The sequence below is a fragment of the Macaca fascicularis genome, chromosome 13 (assembly GCF_037993035.2).
Source record: "Macaca fascicularis isolate 582-1 chromosome 13, T2T-MFA8v1.1".
NCBI classification, from domain to species: domain Eukaryota; kingdom Metazoa; phylum Chordata; class Mammalia; order Primates; family Cercopithecidae; genus Macaca; species Macaca fascicularis.
The window spans coordinates 42,278,118-42,296,391 of NC_088387.1; the positions used below are offsets into that span (position 1 = coordinate 42,278,118).

The 18,274-nt window shown below is 35.8% G+C and overlaps 1 long non-coding RNA gene across 1 annotated transcript; it reads left to right on the forward strand.

Moving 5' to 3' along the window:
• Positions 1-850: 850 nt before the first annotated feature.
• Positions 851-17,044, forward strand: LOC135966953 (uncharacterized). Its single transcript, XR_010580663.2, has 3 exons — positions 851-951; positions 16,124-16,262; positions 16,850-17,044. It is a non-coding gene; the product is annotated as an uncharacterized lncRNA (long non-coding RNA).
• Positions 17,045-18,274: the final 1,230 nt, after the last annotated feature.

Here is an 18,274-nt window from a genome sequence, read left to right on the forward strand (position 1 = left end):
TCTTCCAGCCTTCACTGAGGTCTACAGTGTAGATACTGGATTAGCTTAAATTGAACGTTCTGCAAATAAGAGAAGGAATGAAAGAAAATCTCATTCTTTTCTGCCACTGGTCGGAAAAGCAAATTATTTCAAATACACTAATGTGGAGTTTGATAAGGAAAGGAATGCCAAGTCTTATCCCTAAGGTGAAGTTTTTGTTAACAATTCAGGATAATAGGAGTCATGGAAGGTTGACAAGATTAGTATACAATGTGAGCCTACTCTTCAGACCTCTTTCAAGCAAATTCTGCTAAACATTCCCAACTGAGGAAGTAGTTAGCCATGCCATTAAGAATATGCAGATAGAATTTAATCTGGGGTTAATTATGAAAGTTATGGTATCCTTGTACCTAAGGGCTTGTTTGTTTGTTTTTTTTATTGCTCTGAGGCAGCCGTCAAGATAAAGGTGCCAATCAAGGTCCAAGGGAATGGACAGTGAACAGAAGCTTGTTGCGAGAAAATGAAATGATCAGAATCAGACTTTGACCAGATAAACTACTGTGGAGACCATACTTGCTAATTTTTGCATGCAAAAGATCAAAGCCTCCTAACTTTTTAAGGGAACTGTGCTGCCAAAGATATTCCAGGCCTGGCTCAAAACACTCTTTAATTACTCAAACACAGGCCATCTTCAGGCCCTCAGATTTGCACCTAGTGGGACTGGACTACAAATGCCACACCATCTCTAGAAAGGACACTCTCTTCCATGTCCATTTTCAATGTGGTCATGAAAGAAAATGGACAGAGACCCATCCTACCAGTGGAACTAAGTACTGTCAATTTGGCTAACCAAGGATCTCATTTCTCTTTCAGGTAATGAGATACTTGATATTCCTGTCCAAGAGGATGTGGTATCTACATATAGGAGGAAAGACCTACGTGTACATGTGGTGGCTGAACCATTTGATTGTGGTGAATATTGCTGAACACTTACTATTTATCAGTCTTCCTTTTCCTCTTCCTAACAGCATGACTGTGTTCATTCATGTGTCTAAGGAAACTAAAAAACAACAAAAATAGAACTGTAGCCACTGAATCAATGTGCCCCACCCTGTACTTTTATATAAGCCAATACAGTTCTTTATTTTTTAAACAAATTTGAAGCGGGTTTTCTGTTACGTGTATTCAAATTCACTTTGAAAATGATATATAAGGTTAATAATTGCATGATATACAAATGCAGATATGAGCGTAATTCCTAAAAGAGACATTACTGAGCTGAAACAAAAGGAAAGTAGTAATTTGCAAAGACAAGAGACAGAGATGATATGCAGTTTAAGTAGAATTTGGACTACCTTAGTACCATTATTTAGTGTGGGGTGTTCTAGTGGAAGATACCCTAACTCCACTTCAGTAAGAGAAGAATCAGTGGACATGGGTGTGCTACGTTAACTGTAGGACATTAAAGGGAATGAGTTAACAACACACTGAGAAATGGTTAACATTATCTGATGTAACATTATGCTATACAGAGCAGAGAACTGGAAGGGATAGAGAAATAATAGCTATGGTGACTTTAGATAACAGGAGATGAAGAAGATGACAGCAGCAGGAACAAATACTAAGAACAAGATGGGTCAATGTCATCGGCAACTAATACAGTAATATGAATAGCCAAGAGTTGAGGATACAAAATCAAAAGCCTAGAAGTAATTGAATCAATAAGCCAGAAATGTGTAAGATGATAGATGGCAACCAGCAACTGACACCCAGGCCCGGGTTGGGGAAACAGAGACAGGTTGTGAGCTGTGCTGAAAGGGAGAGTATGGGCCCCATTTAAAGAGCCTGCCGCTCCTTAGCTCCTGCGGGCCCCTTTCATGCAGGACTGTGGGATGCCATTGCTGGAGCTGCCCATTATGGTACATGCTGGATCCAGATTTTTATGAGAAAACTCCTTATTTTAAAATGTTGAAAACTATTTCAAATTTAAAACACTGTGTAGGCCTACACTAGGCAGGCCAAAAAGCAACAACAAAAAAGTATCTGTATGCTGTGTTAGGTCCCAAAGCCACCAGTTTTCTGTATCTGGCCTAGGGGAATTTTTTAGGAACAAATATTTCTCAAAGTAAACAAACCATTTTCTGAAGTTCAGCAATTCCTACAGTTTTATTTATTCCTTCTTTTGTTGCTGTTAAACTTCAGTAAAGTTTAATTTTTTTTTAATTTTAAAGTCATGTAGAACTTGAACCATTTTAATATAATTATATCTCCTTCTTTGTATAGGTAGTTCAAAGGGTAGTTATAGATAAATAAATACACATATAAAATTATATATATGTACACATGCGGTAGGGCTAAACAAAAAAAAAGATAGAAAGTACAAGTATTCAAAATTAGGAATGAGAATGGAGTTGATATCAACAGATGCAAAGATAAATATGAATACATTAATAAATCCCACAAAATAGATGACATTCTGCAAAAAAAAAAAAAATCAGCTCATTCAAAAATAGAAATAGAACATAGTTATATGCCAGTGAGTGAAAAATTTGTCAAAGAATACACCATTGAAAGAATTTTGTCTCTATTTTTATACTTTCCAGTTGTCAACTTTACAATTTTGAGGAAAACAGTTACACTTGTAAAGTATCCATTCTCTGAAGATCCACTGTGTTTAAGATAAAACTACATTTTAGTTGCATGTAGAATATTTTCAGACTTTTTTACATTGACAAAAACTGATTTAAAAAGTTAAAATATTCATATTAACAAAAAGATGACAAGTCTAAAAAGAAAAGAATTCTAAAGCTTATAAACAGAAGTGCTAAATTTTTTTAGTAGCCTCAAAATTTGGATAACAGAAAATACTTTTCAGAATATTACTTGTTTAGAATCATTTTTCCCATTTAAAGTATACAATTCAATAACTTTTAATATATTCATAGTTGTGCAACTATCACCACTACCTAGTTTTAGAACATTTTCATTACCCCTAAAAGACATCCTGTACCCATTAGCAGTCATTTGTCATTCTTCTTATTCCCTCCTCCCTCAAACCATTAATCACCCCTCCCCATCTTAGCCATGGTAGATCACTAGTCTAATTTCTATCTCTATATAGTTGCCAATTCTGGACATTTCATGTAAATGGAATAATAATATATATGGTCTTTTTTAACTGCCTTCTTTCACTTAGAATGTTTTCGAGATTGATCCATGTTGTGTCATGTACCCGTACTTCATTTTTTAAAGAATTACTAAATAATATTCCTTTTTCTGGATATACCACATTTTTAATCCATTTATCAATTAATAGATATGTAAGTTACTTATTTCCACTTTAGGCAATTATGAATAATGCTGCTATGAACACCTGTGTATCGAATTTTGTGTGAATGTGTTATAATTCCTCTTGAGTATACACCTAAGAATGGAATTGCTTGGTCACATGGTAACTCTGCTTATTATTTTGAGGACATGACAAACTGTTTTCCAAAGTGACTGCATCATTTTACATTTCCATCAGCAATGTATGAGGATTTCAATTTATCCACATCCTTGCCAACATGTTATTATTTTTATTTTTGGTTATAGCCATCCTAATAGGTGTGATTTGGTATCTCCTTTTGGTTTTGATTTGCATTTACCTAATGGATGATGATAAGCATCTTTTCATGTGTGCTTATTTATCATTTGTATATCTTCTTTAAAAATATATTTATTCAGATCTTCTGTCCATTTAAAAATTACATTATTCAAATTTATATTATTGAGTTGTAAATGTTTTTATATATTCCGTATATAATTCTGTATCAGATACAAAATTCGTAAAATACTTTATTCCATTCTGTGGGTTGTCTTTTCCTTTTATGTGTCTTTTCCTTTTATGGTATCATTTGCAGCACAGAAGTTGTTCGTTTTTTTGTTTGTTTGTTTCGTTTTTTGTTTTTGTTTTTGTTTTGAGATGGAGTCTTGCTGTGTTGCCCAGGCTGGAGTGCAGTGGCGCAATCTCGGCTCACTACAAGCTCCGCCTCCCGGGTTCACGCCATTCTCCTGCCTCAGCCTCCCAAGTAGCTGGGACTACAGGCGCCCACCACCACACCCAGCTAACTTTTTTTGTATTTTTAGTAGAGAACCGTGTTAGCCGGGATGGTCGCAATTTCCTGACCTCGTGATTGGCCCACCTTGGCTTCCCAAAGTGCTGGAAGTACAGACGTGAGCCACCGCGCCCAGCCAAAAGTTTTTAATTTCGAAAAAAATTCTTTTTTTTTTGTTTGGTCTTGTCACTTGTGCATTTGATGTTGTCTCTAAGACATTATTGCTCAATCCAAGGGCACAAAAATTTATACGAATGTTTTTGTCTAATAACTTTATAATTTTAGCTATTCTGTATATATCTATAATTCAATTTTGACTTAATTTTTGTATAGTGCAAACAAAGAGTACAGATTCTTTCTTTGGCATGTGGATATGCATTGTTTCCAGTAACATTTGTTGAAAAAATCTTTTTTATTGAATTTTCTCAACACTTTTGTAGAAAATCAATTGGTCACTAATGTGCAGTTTTACTTCCAGAGTCTCTACTGGAATCCATAGATCTAGATGTCTATTTTTATACCAGGACTACCCTGTCTTGATTACTGTAGCTTGCAGTATGTTTTTAAATCCAGAAACGCGAGTCTTCCAAATTCATGTTTCCTTTTTCAAGATTGATTTTGCTATTCTAGATCCCCTGCATTTCCACACAAATTTTAGGATTGGTTTGTCAATTTCTGAAAAAATAGGGCAGCTGGGAATTTTTATAGGAGTTGATTTGAATCAGCAGATAAGTTCAGAAGTCATCTGTTTCATGAACATGGGATATCTTAACATTTGTTTATGTCTTCTTCAATTTATTTCAATAACGTATTGTAGCATTCAGAATTCAAATATTGCACTTGTTTTGTCAAATTAATTCCTAAGTTCTTTCTTTTTAATTATATTATAAATCAATTTTTTTCTTAATTTCATTTTCAGTTTAGTTCTGAAAAATGAAAATTTTTCATTTTCAGTTCATTGTTAATATACAGAAATACAATTGTTTTCTCTATATTGATTTTCCATCCTGAAATATTGTTACCTCATTTATTATTTTAATAGTTTTTTTGTAAATTTCTTGTTATTTTAATTTTTTTTAACTTTTCTTTTGGGCTCAGGGATACATAAGCAGAAAGTTCAAAGACTGAAGGAACAAGGAACATCAGCCCATAAAGATGAGAGAATCAGAGCAAGAACTCTGGCAACTCAAAAGCCAGAGTGTCTTCTTACCTCCAAACAACCATATTATGTCCTTTACAATGATTCTTTACCAGACTGAGATTGCTGAACTAACAGAAGCAGAATTCAAATATGGATAGAAATGAAGATCACTGATATACTGGAGGATATGAAAACTCAATTCTAGGATTTTTATGATTTTTTTTTTTTAGATGGAGTCTTGCTCTGTTGCCCAGGCTGGAGTGCAGTGGTGTGGTCTCAGCTCACTGCAACCTCTGCCTACCGTGTTCAAGCAATTCTTCTGCCTCAGCCTCCTGAGTAGCTGGGACTACAGGCGTGAGCCACCATACCTGGCTAATTTTTGTATTTTTAGTAGAGATGGGGTTTCACCATATTGGGCAGGCTGGTCTCAAACTCCTGACCTCGTGATCCACCTGCCTCAGCCTGCCAAAGTGCTGGGATTACAGGCGCAGTCAGCCGATATTTTTATATACCAGATTATATCACTAGTAGAGATAATTTTACTGTCTCCTTTTCAATCTGGAGGCATTTTCTTCCTTCCTTTTTCCCTTCCTTTCTCTCCTCTCCCCTTCCCTTCCCTCCTCTTTCTTTCTACTTACTTTCTTACTTTTGCCTCTTTGTCTTGGTTAGAATTTCCAGTATAATGTTAAATAACAATGGAAAGAGCAGTTATCTTTGTTTTCATCCTCATTTTAGAGGCTTAAGCATGGAGTTTTTGTCTATGTACCTTGTGAAGTTTAGAAAGTTCTTCCCAATCATAGTTTGTTGATGGTTTTTATAATGACAGAGCAGTTGATTTGATTGAATGTTTTTTTCTGCTTTTATTGTAATGATGTTGTGACTTTAGCTTTTTAACTATTGAGATGGTGGGTTACATTAGTTGATTTCAGATATTAAGCCAACTTTGCGTTTCTGGGAATAATCCCACTGGTTGATGATGGATAATCTGTTTTATATGTTACTAGATTCACTTTTCTAGCATTTTGGTGAGGATTTTTGCATCTATGTAGGTCTATAGTTTTCTTTTACTGTATACCTTTGTCTGTTTCTGATATCGAGGCAATAATGGTCTCAAAGGACTAATTGAGAATTGTTTTCTTCTTTAATTTTTGGAAGAGTTTGTAAAAAATGGGTATTAATACTTCTTTATATGTTTGGGCTTTTATTTCATTTTTTAAGATTTAGCATGCAAATTATGAACGTTCAAATTCAAATTTAAATCCCTTGGGCTTTCTTAATCTTTTAAATTTAGATTATAAATCTTACTATATTTTCAAGTATTGCAATCAGCTTGTACATAATTTGAACAATGTTTTGTCCTGTTTAAAATGGTTAATTACTTTCACATTTCAAAACATAATTATACATCCTATATATTTGATTTTCTTCATAAATTTCATTGTCTGATTAGATAGAAAATATACCATATTATTACATAATTCTTATAAATGCAATAAATAACTTTATGAGTACAGTGAATGTAAAATTATTTTAGATGGTCCAACACTCTAAATACATTTAGTAATACTAAACAAAATTCCATTTGTAAATTTATAGATTAATTACAAATTCTAATATTAGAGTTAAATGTAGTTATTCTAATAGGCCACATTAAAAAATGTAGATTTACTAAAAATATAAATAGTATGAATATTATAAATAAACATAGGTACATAAAATATCAATTATTAACAGGTACTATTTAAGCACAAAATATTACTACATGATTTTGATTGTCTCAAAATAATAACGACTCTATTAAATGCATACCTATTGTGATGACAAGTATATGTGGAGCTAGATAATGCATTTTTGCCTCTTTCTGGTGTTCCATCTGTACTGCAGTGTCTAGACATCTGAAATCTACATTTCCCAGATGTCCTTACAATCAGGGTCCTGAGTGCAAATTTGTTTCATCATATAGAGGTACTTGAATCAGATTTTTAAAACCTAAATAAGAACAGGGCCATCTTCTTACACATTTTTCTGTTGCTGCTTAAAAGCATGGTTGTATCTAGGTACTAGCTCTGTGGGTTTGGTGAGGCAATGGTGTGGTAGCAGCAGCAGCTTCCCAAATCTCTCTCTTCTACAGGGATATGATCCTGAACTCAACAGTTCTAGTAATAGGTCCAGATTTCACATCTTTCTGATGGAAAGGAGGTTATAACTCTTCCGGAGACACGGTTCAGAGTTACTTTTCTGAGAAGCTTTCCTCAGGACCCTCTCTAGAGCCAAGCCCTCCAACTCTTCCAGGGATTGTTTAAAGGCCCAATTCCCAGTAATAAATCCCTTTATGCTTAACATACCTAAAATAGTTTCCATTTCTGTTTCTTGAATTCTGTTAACTTTGGCTATTTAAATCTAAATCTTCTTGGTGTTTGAAGTTATATTCTCAACAAAGATGATCTATTCTCTTCAAATTACCTAAGATTTCTAACAAGTAAACATTTAAGCCGCATATGAGTCCTGGAGTAGCAGATGACAGATTGATTCTTCTACTGCCCAGATTGCCACACTGAGCCCCCTTTTTCAGTCATGTTGTGATGGGCTTCAAAGTCATATGCAAGTTAAACTATAAATAAAATGGATACTTAGAAGAATAAAAGTATAAAACAATGAACTTATAAGAAGTGAAGTTCAGACCTGTACAGAGTAGGCAGACAACAAATGTTATTGAAAGATGAATTAGTGAACTCCAGATTATTTTCAACGTTTTTTTTCTTCCTCCTCTATAATTTTGCAGGGTTTTCATCCATTTCTGTGCTTTGATGGGAAGCTCGCTCTGATACAATCATTACAGTTTCGCAGAAATTTTATGTGCCATGACAATGCATATAACCACTTCTACTACTAATATCCTCATGTCATAATGGGGTATGGGGGAAACAGCAATTATATTCTCCTGGATTCTGCTGGGAAGTATGTCCAAAACTTCTGCTCTTACAAGATTCTCTAAAATGTCTGGTTCTTCTGGCATCCTTGTCTCCTCTAAGCGATCATAACATTTCTCAAGATCAACAGAAAAATAAACGCCTTTGAATAAATAGTTCTTCTTCAAAATGAATTATTTCCAGTGAACTTTAAAGTCTAAGGCCAGAGTGTCAGAAGTCTAAGTCTTTGCATCTCACACATTTCAATAACCAATCATTGTGGTCTTTTTGCCTCCTGTATTCGGTTGTAATAACTCTTTCTTGAAACAATAGATTCTTCATTATATTTAATGGTCTAAAAGATGGATGGTCATGTTGTAGGCAGAAATTACTGGGAGTGAGAGGGAAATAATCCAAACCTCAAAATACTGAATGTATAGCATATTGATGCAGTTTAAAGTGGAAACCCTTTTCTGGGAGTCTTCAGAGCAGTACTGACTCACATTGAGTTTATCATAAAAAACACAAGATTGGATGTGCAGCATCCAATGACAGATGGCTACAGAGGTGAAGGAGAACTCCACTCCCCAGGGCAAATTGAAAACACACCTCAGAAATGGAATTATCCACAGCAAAGATAGACAGGTATTTGAAGGTACAGGGTCAAAGAATATGCCAAACTGACATTTTTATGCAAGCTTAAATTCTGATTCTACAGGTAGGTTAAAAGCGCAAGAAATTGCAGGTAGTATATATATTATGCATGGTCAGCTTGAGCAATATTGAAATCTGGGAATATCAAGGCATGACTCCATAGACTGGATGGAAATACGGAAGGCAAGATCCAGAATATTTTATTGATGAAATTGGCAAGAACTAGGCCACCAGATGAATGAGCTGGGCTTCAGTCCTAGAATATTAAGCAAGCGAACAGCAGAGTACAGAGTGGAGATCAATGCATAAACTGAAAATTACAGTGACAATGAGACGAGTGGGCATGAGTATTCCCTGCCAAGAGAAGTAGGACCTAGAAACAGGAGGTCTTACCTTTTGCCCTTGTCTACTCTCCACATATTCCCACTCTGGGTAAAGGGAATACTAGTCTGATTAAATCAGATTCCAGAATAATGATTTTGCCTAGTTACTTAGAAATTGGGTTATACTACATCAGATGTTCATAAACATAGACATGCCTCACTCTGTTTTCCTTCCTTCCTCGAGTTCTCTGGCATTTCTTTTCATTATACAATAGAATAAGCAAAATGAGCCGGGGTCTGCCTCCTTGGGGTAGATACAGTTATCCTATTCTTTCTCTTTGTAATGAAAAGAACAAATTGTTTAAAGAAGGTACTGATTAATTTTAAGTTTTAGTAGTGTTTGGACATCAACTCCAAGCCCTGTTTACCAGAAAGCCCTACATTATCTGAGGGTACAAGCCTAGATCACAATAATTAAGTGATGCCTTGTTTCTCATTTGCCATTATTCTTGTGTAAATATACCTTTCCTCCATGAAATCACAGGGAGGAAGGACGACTGAAATAGAAAATGATTTAGGTATCCCCAAGTCTCTTGACTATAATCCCATTTTAAGACCATCTAGTCAGGCTCTGGACACTTGGGATTAAAATGTAATTTCAGGACATATTTAGTGCCTAAAAATTAGCAAAGGAAAAATTTGATATGAGTTACCATACCATTCTTATAGAGAAAATAATGAGTAAATAACTGGACAGAAATCACATTGAGAAAAAGATAATAAAAGAGAATGAAAAGGGACCAAGTAAACATGATTATATTTAAGAGAACAATAGGAGGCACAGCAGATAATAGAGTAGAAGCAGTAGGAGCAATACAAAGAGAACCGAAAGTGCCATGGAAGTCGATAAAGGAGAGAATGGAGAATGAGAAAACTGTCAGCCTGGTTCCATGCTACAGAGATAAAGTAGAGGGGAAAACAGATAAAAGGTTAATTAGATTTAGGAACTAAAATATTGTGGACAACTTTGGACATGCAATTTCAATAGAATGGTAGTGATATAAACAATTGCTAAGAGCTAGAATGGAAACAAGGAAATGTAGGCCCAACTTCTAGTGAAAAGAGAGAAGGGAGAGGCTTTTTCAGGAGGGCTGGAAAGTGATGAAACCAATAGTATGAAAGTAGAGCCTAAGATTGGTATAAAATTTGTATAGGATTAAAAATACTTTCAAGAAATTGTTTGTTGAGAACAGCCCAGTGAAAAGATCTTAAGTAATACATTGAGAACAGCCCAGTGGAAAGATCTTAAGTAATAATACAAAAGTTATGCTATAATCCAGAAGGTTTTAAAGGAAGTGAATGTCACAGATGAACAATGTCTATCGTATGCTCTGATATACCAGCCTAACAACCTTGAAAGATACTCAGTTACTTAGTCAAATGAGTTCATTTTGGTAGGTCATGCTCAGTGTCCACCTATGTTGGTTCTTGGTTATCATTTCTGTCCTCAGGAACAAGATGTTTGATAATCTATCCTATACTTTTTGTCCAAATCAGTGAACACTTATTGACATTGACCTTCACTGCAGAATAAGTTGAATTCTACTTATCAGAGGGCCACACATGTGTTTGAACTGTCTTTTATTTATATTTTTTGAGATGGAGTTTCACTCTTGTTGCCCAGGCTAGAGTGCAATGGCACAATCTCAGCTCACCACAACCACTGCCTCCTGAGTTCAAACGATTCTCCTGCCTCAGCCTCCCGAGTAGCTGGGATTACAGGCATGTGCCACCACAGCCGGCTAATTTTATATTTTAGTAGAGACAGGGGGTTTCTCCATGTTGATCAGGCTAGTCTCGAACTCCTGACCACAGGTAATCCGCCTGCCTTGGGCTCCCAAAGTGCTGGGGTTACACTGTCTGTCTTTTCTAACATCCCAGATCTTTCACTTTAAAAATGAAGAACTAGGACCAGAGAGTATGTTACTGATCCCCGAATTATTAAACACTTTGTGTCACAAGCCAAAGTCAGGTACACTTTCTGATTTATTCTGAAGAATTTTATTTTGCTTTATTTTCAATTTATTATTTACTTAATATTCATAACTTACTCTTTTAGTTATCTATTAATATATAATAAATGAATCCTAAAACATGGTGGCTAAAAGCCAGCATTGATTATTCCCTCTTTCATTGTTTTCTGGGTTAACTGTGTTCATTTGTGTAGTTCTCACTCAGAATTTGTCCATGCAGTGATAGTGAGACGTGAGGAGCTGGAGTCATCTGCTCCCCAAATCAGCTGATGGTGTCAAATGGCTGACTCACATGATGGTGGCTGAAGGCTGAGAGCTCAGCTGCAGCTGACCACTGGAGCACTTGCACGTGGCCTCTGTGGGTTATTTAGGCAACTCCCAGTGTGCTATCTGGGTTCCCAGATGGAGCTCTCCAAATGAGCACCACAAGAGGCCACAGAGTATGTTACAAGGTCTCTTATGAACAAGGCTTAAGAGTCCCAGAGTGTTCACTACATTGTATTTACCAAGCCAGCCACTTAGGCCACTGATACAAGGTTAGGGAAATTAGTCTCTATTTTTTATACGAGAAGCAGCATGTTTATATGGAAAGAAACAAATTGGTGGAATTCATCTTAGGGTACCATCTCCCATATCCACTTATGTTTACAATAACTAAAGATACTTATTTTGCAATGTATAGAATATTTACAATCTTCCCCCTAGACTTGCTATGTCTATTGACAGTTTCTCATTCATCATCAAATCTACTGTTACAAGATCATGAAAATGAAAACATATTAAATTTCCAAACTTAAGATGGTTACATGTTAGTGCATCTTTTAAACTGTTTTGGAATTATTGGCTAAAGTTTTTAAAAAGCATTAGTAGATTTTTAAATTTATAATGTTTTCCTCTTATCTAGATAATCGAGCAGAACTTCTATGAAGTAAATACACACCTATTTTTTCTCTGTAGCATGCTACCTATATGTAGCATGATTTGCTAAAGTACTTTTTCTTGGTATTGTTGCTACAAAACAGACTTAAAAATATTTTGCCAATTTAAATTATACCAGCAATATGAAAGTTAATCTTGCCTGAATTTTCAGCTTGTCAGTATAATCATTTTAAACCAGTTTTCACTTTTATTTGAGTCCTAATTATTCTTAATTGAGTTCTGAACTTCTCATGGCCAAAAATGATTCTACTCTCCACTTATATGATGGTCATAAAAAAAAATCATCAGGTTCTCTGAGTTAAATCTTTTTTTTCCTCAAGAAAATAGAAAATTTGCAAGATATCCAGAATAAAGTTATAAACTTCCTATTTAGGAAAAGAGGACTATGCATGACATGACTACCACAAAAATCACATTTCAAAACATGAAAAGAGATCCTGAATCTAAAATAAACGGGAGATGTTGCCTGTACTCAGCAATGAGGCTTACATCAGTTGCTGGCATCATTTTTCCATCTTCATTGATACTGTCCAACCTACCAAGGCATGAAAATAAAGGCTACTGGGTAGATAGAGAAAGCAACTGTGTGGCAGTCAGAGTTGTGACTCTGCTGCTGTCAATGCATATCATGGGATGTTTTGTGCCTCTTTTCCACATCCAAACAAGGTTAATAAAACCTGACCTTGCTTTAATATGGTCATTAGAATGATGAAATAAAATGAGATGTCAAAGCAATTTGCAAACTTAGGAGCAGTATAAAATATAGTTTCTTATGATTGTCCCAAAATAAATTTCTAGTGTGTATACAGATTGTACATTAATTTGTTAGGTAGAAACATTTTTGTTTAGCATGAGTAGCAACAATTTAAAGTGAATCTCCAAAAGCTGCTGATTTCTTGGCATCCCCTTAGTTTAAAATAGCTCTTCTATTAGATGCACAGTCCCCAGATAAATTGCATGCTGTGATTCTATTATTTGTTTAAATTAAAGAAAAGTTGTGTTTTTTTTTTTTTACTTAGTATAAAAGCATTCCTTGATCATAGGAAGAAAATTTAAATGTACAAATAGATCTTTTGAAAAAAGAAGCATATTATTCTATTACACAAAGTAACAACCATTAACCATTTGGTCTATTTCTGTAAATATCCATCTATAACCTTCATATAGATAAATACAGAGAAAGAGAAAGAGATGAATATATATGGTATATCTGTTTTATTTCTAGCTCTTTCTATGTAACAATGTAATATGTTCTGGAAAATGAAGCATGGCTGGTAAAGGTTTTAGAATCTCCCCTATTTTCAAATTTTTATAGAGATAGCACAGGTAATTTGGACAAGAAATTTCTGTCCTCATTAGGATAAATCATAGAAAATGACATTCAATTAATGGAAATCTTAAAGAATTATCAAGCAAGAGTAGTGTAAGAGGAGTAAGGAAAGTAATGTGTTGTAGACCCGCCATTGCTGACCACACTCTTTAGAAGCTTCCTGTGGACTACACTATGCTTGGGAGAGCCTACAGCCACCAGCTGAGCTCAGGATATCTCACTTATAGAAGTATTCTTGTACAATACATCTGAGAAGAAACGTGTCCATCTTTCATCTCAAGCACCTCGCCCTTGCAGAGGAAGACCAGTTGGTTACCTGCTTCTAGCTAGTACCCTGAGAGAAAGACCAACCATGTTGAAACCAGAAAAGGAATTTCTACATTAAATTAAATTTTTACCTAATTGCTTCTAGCTGCATTTAGGGAGGAATCCTATGTTTTGTTTCTACTTATCTGTGTAGGTCAGAGTTAGGAGTCAGACCCACTTACCCCACCTCACCATGCTTTAAGGTCAAGGCAGGTCAGCAAAAAGGGATTGGCAATCTACATAACTGCTCATGAAAGCTATATCAGCCACTGTTTCTAAACAAGCCACACATTTAACTAATTAATTATTTATATTTTATTTTATTTTTTGCAACAGGGTCTCACTCTGTCACCCAGGCTGGAGTGCAGTAGTGCTATTATGGCTCACTGCAGCCTCGACCTCCTGGGCTCAGGTGATCTTCCTACTTCAGCCTCCCAAGTAGCTTGAAGGAGAGGCACATGCTACCACGCCCAGTTAATTTTTGTATTTTTTTTAATAGAGATGGGGTTTTGCCTTGTGGCCCAGGCTGATCTTGAATTCTTGGGATCAAGTGATCTGCCTGTCTCAGCCTCCCAACCATACATGTATTTTTAAACCCTGAAGTCCGTTGCATGCTTGACTTATCATTATGGTGTTTTATGTTGATATTCAAAATAGACACTATGAAAAGAAGTCATTATATGAAAAACACATTTGCACACGCATGTTTATAGCAGCATAATTTGCAATTGCAAAAATATGAAACCAGCCCAGATGCTCATCAGTCAACAAGTGGATAATGAAAATGTGGTATATTTTCACCATGGAATACTACTCAGCCATAAAAATAAATGAAACAAGAGCATTCGCAGCAACCTGGATGGACGTGAAGACCCTTATTCTAAGTGAAATAACCCAGGAATGGAAAATCAAACATCATACGTTCTCACTTCTAAGGGAGTTAGGCTATAAGGATGCAAAGGCGTAAGAACAATACAATGGACTTTGGAGACTCAGGGGAAAGGGGTAGGAGGAAGATGAGGGATAAAAGACTACATATTGGGTACAGTGTACACTGGTCAGGTGCTAGGTGCACCAAAATCTCAGAAATCACCAGTATGTAACTTATCCATGTAACCAAACACCACCTGTTCCCCAAAAACCTGAAATAAAACAATAAATTAATTAAAAAACAAAACAAAACAGCATTGCATGCTGCAGAGAAATCGTTCATGAAAGGAAGAGTCAGTTGATCTGGCAAATTTTATTGTTGTCTTATTTTAAGAAATTGCTACAGCCACCTCAACTTTCAGCAACCATTACCCTGATCAGTCAGCAGATATCAACATTAAGGCAAGAGTCTCCACCTGCAATAAGTTTACAACTCACTGAAGGGTCAGATGATCAATAGCATTTTAACAATTTTTTTAAGTTATAAAAAGGTCCTATGAAGAATGTGTAAACATCACATTGAATGACCTTCCTTCATATAGTCACACAGCTCATAATATTATCTTTTTTGTGTGTGGGAAACTTTCTTCACTTCTGAATATCTCAGCTTTCTCTATCTTATTTTCTTTTTTATTTGTTTTGATGGAACTTGTCATCATATAAAATACTATACACTTAAATTATTTCTTTTAGATTCTATTATCTCTCCAAACCCCATTTAAACATAAGCTCTATGAGGACAGAAACTTTTGTCTTTTTTATTCAGTTGTGTATTTCCATTTGTAGAACAAATCTAGCACACAATACATAATCAATACATAGTTGTTGAGTAAAGAACTGAACAAGTGGACTCACAGGATATTGTTGCAACTTTATGTTTTCCTTCCACCATCTGTTTACATTTATTCTGTGAAGCTAGTTTATATCATCCCCTTGAGTGAATTTGTGGGAGGCCCTATAAACCTTATAAATGCTCTCATGTATAGAAGGTCCTCTGGTAACTCTGGTAATAATCATAGTTTTATCTCTTACTTCAGAAATTCATATATAAAATTCAATAATAATCAAAAAACTGAAAACCACGATTTATATAGAGGACTTCACTTCACTCCCAGTTTGAGACTGATGACGTAGGAAAAAGAAATACGTTAGGAAAAGTTGATTGTGTTAGTCTTCACTGAGTATTTTAAGTGTGCCCTAAGTGGTTTTCCTTTCTGTGAACCTTTCCTGTGAACCTTTCCTGTGAAAGGAATGTATATTCTACCTTGTTGAATTCAGGAATGTCAAAGTGCCATAAGGGGCTTCTTACACGACCCCTACTGGTCCCTGTTCCTGGTATTCACTCTCTTATGAAATATCTTTCCCTTGAAAATGGGCTGAACCTAGTGATTTGCTTGAAATGAATAAAAAAGTGATATGATGTTACTTCCATTACCAGGTGTAAAAGATTGTGACCTCCATCTTTCTGGTATTCTCTTTTAGGCTCTTCCTGTGTTCTAGGTCTGAGAAAGAGGGTCACCTGGCAAGGGACTGGCAGCAGCCTGACATCAACATTCAGCAAGAAACTGAGGTCCTTGGTCCAGCAGCCCATGGCGAACTGGATCCTCCCAACAATTACTGAGTAAGCTCAAAATCAGATCCTGATCCTGTCCCATTTGAACCTTCAGATGATGGAGGTTCTGGCTGACATGTTGATTGCAGCTCTTGAGAGAACCTAAAGAAGAGGAGCTGGTGATGATGTGCCCCATTTCTAGCCCATAGAAACTAGCAGACAATAAGTCTGCATGGTTTTAAGCCACTAAATTCTGAGGTAATTTGTTATGCGGTAATAACTAACCAATAGATGAGGGCACTTGCTTTGGCCAATGAAATGTAGATGGGGAGATGGATGTCATTTCTTTGAGGAGCTTTAAAAGTTAGTGTATTGCTCAACATATTTCTTTTCATTGTGTCATGTCAACTGGTGACGTTCCAGGTGGTGGCTGGATTCTGCCAGGAAGGCACATGTAGCAGAGCCACAAGCCAATATGCAATGGACACATAGCATACATGGGAAGTAAACTTTTGTCTTACAAGCTGCTAAGATTTGGTGATTATTTGTTGAATCAGCATGCACTAGCTCAGGATTTGTCCGTGTTAGTGGTATTGACAGTCTGCTGGTTGATTCTATGTTGTAAGAAGCTTTGCTATGCATTGTATGACTTTCAGCTGCATCCCTGACCACTAGCCACTGGACGCCAGCAGCATTGCCCATGCCCTCCTCCACCTTGTCAGTCCATGGTCACCGAAACTGTCTTCAGACATCACCAAAAAGCCCTTGGGGATGAAATTATCCTTGTCTGAGAACCACTATTCTAGTCTATCCTGACTGATAAGGTCAGTTCTCTCTCTTCCTCACTGTCTGTAGTTCTCTTGGCATAAATGAATTATTTTGCCCTGACTGAATGCTGGTGAATCCTTCTTTAGCTGCTAGTCATACCTAAATTCTTTCTAATATAGGCTTTTTACCTCTTCGAATAGAGTTCTGATATAGGAACTGGAATAATATGATGCTCTCCTGTTTCGGTGTATGACCCACATCCAGTTAAAAAAAAAAAAAAAAAACCTTTAACCTGAGTAAATTTTGGAAATCTAGGCTGATCACAAGGTGTCACTACCAGAATAGCTGTGCTGCCACAATTCCTAAGCCTTTATATTTTTCAGGCTCGTTCCAGGAACTAGCCCACATTTCCAAATCCCTGGTACACTGTGCAAACTCCTAACTGATGTAGTTGAAGCCCTTCCCATTAGGTTTGGGGTCAGGAGAAAGCACCCTTCATCCCTGTGTGTGTGTATGGAAGAGAGGTGAAGATAATTCTCCAAGGAAATGTATTTCTCATGTAATCTCCAACTCCCAATCCTTTTAGACTCTTGATGTTAGCTAGGGATTAAAATCACAAAACTAGCTTTAAAATTCTTGATGACCTTCCATTTCGAATGCAATCTCTATTGTTATGAACCGTCAACTGAAATTGACACTGAAGTAAATGCATTATAGCATTCATTATAATAGTATATGTTCTGAATTAATTCATAGTATTTTAAAATTCTGAAAATAAAAATCATACTCTGAATCTATGCCACAACACAGTCTGTTCAGCTCAGCTGACTGAAAGCGTCATTTTCACTTTGGGTGTAATCTAGAACGAGTTTAAGATTTCTCTTTGCTAAGTAACATATATGTGGCCTCTTCCGTGTAGCAAACTCCAGCCTACTCTTCAGTTGCTTCTCCTCCTTGGTTCTATCAAACCAAACAGACTTTACTCTGGAGTTGACGGTCTTTAGGATTTACATCTCCCATCTGTCTTCTTCTTTTAAAGTTTTTCAAAGTCTATTTATTTACTTTAATGGTTTTATTGCACTTTGTTATTTAAAAGCTGCACATATTTAATATATACAACTTGATGAGTTTAGATTTATGCATACATCTGTGAAACCATAGCCACAATCAAGGTAATAAGTATATCTAGCACCTCCAAAAGTTTTCTCCTATCCTGTTGGTTTTTGTTTTGTTTTGTATGTGTACGTGTTTGTATGTGTATGTTAAGAACACTTACTATAAGATCCACTCTCTTAACAGAATTTTTAAGCACA